This window comes from Phalaenopsis equestris, unplaced genomic scaffold, assembly GCF_001263595.1.
Source record: "Phalaenopsis equestris unplaced genomic scaffold, ASM126359v1 Scaffold234966, whole genome shotgun sequence".
NCBI lineage: Eukaryota > Viridiplantae > Streptophyta > Magnoliopsida > Asparagales > Orchidaceae > Phalaenopsis > Phalaenopsis equestris.
The window spans coordinates 84,987-85,755 of record NW_018252860.1 but is presented as its reverse complement, the minus strand read 5'-3'; positions in this window follow the sequence as shown (position 1 = coordinate 85,755).

Below are 769 nucleotides of genomic sequence, written 5' to 3'. Positions count from 1 at the left end.
AAACCCAAATCAATTGAGCTTGGTATGGTCAAATGAGCCTTACCATAACTCATCCTAGACTCTAGGGTTGAGTTTAAAGCCAGCTATTAACCCATGGTTAGGCTTGATATTTATCCCATGGGTGAATTTTTGAGAAAAAATGCTTAAAGAGATAACAAAGAGGTTAAATCAATGTACTTGTCATACCACATGTCCATACCCTATGGTGCCATTTTTACTGAGCATCATAAGCTTTAGCCATGGTCCAAACCTTGGTTAGCTACTTTAACCCAAGACAAAAGCCCAATACCGTGAGCCCCACATGCTTAAAACCCAAATTCATGCCAAGAGGCCACCTCAGCTCAGATTGAGCTGAGGACCCCTCTGCTTGACACCTAAGCAGTGGGTCTAAGCTCTCAATTGGCCAGCTAAGCATCCCCATTGGCCAATTTCTATAAAATCCACCCCACGACTATGACTAGGGGGTGGTAAAAATTTTTTCACCAAGGCCTTTTAAACTCCTCTGAGAGCTTCCCTAAGGGACCCTTAGCACATCCCAATCCATTTCCCCCTCTCAATTCCACCACAAAAAAGCCAATTTTGAGCTCAAACCCTTGCCCGAAACCAGGACAAAATCCAATCTCAACCTACACAACACCAAACCCCAAATTAATTGGCTCTACACCTTCACAAGAGTGAAAGAAGCCAAAGCCCCATCAAATCCCCCTTCCACAGAGCCTCTACCATAGCTCTCAACCAACACCCAAAATCGGCTGTGGTCAAAATCATA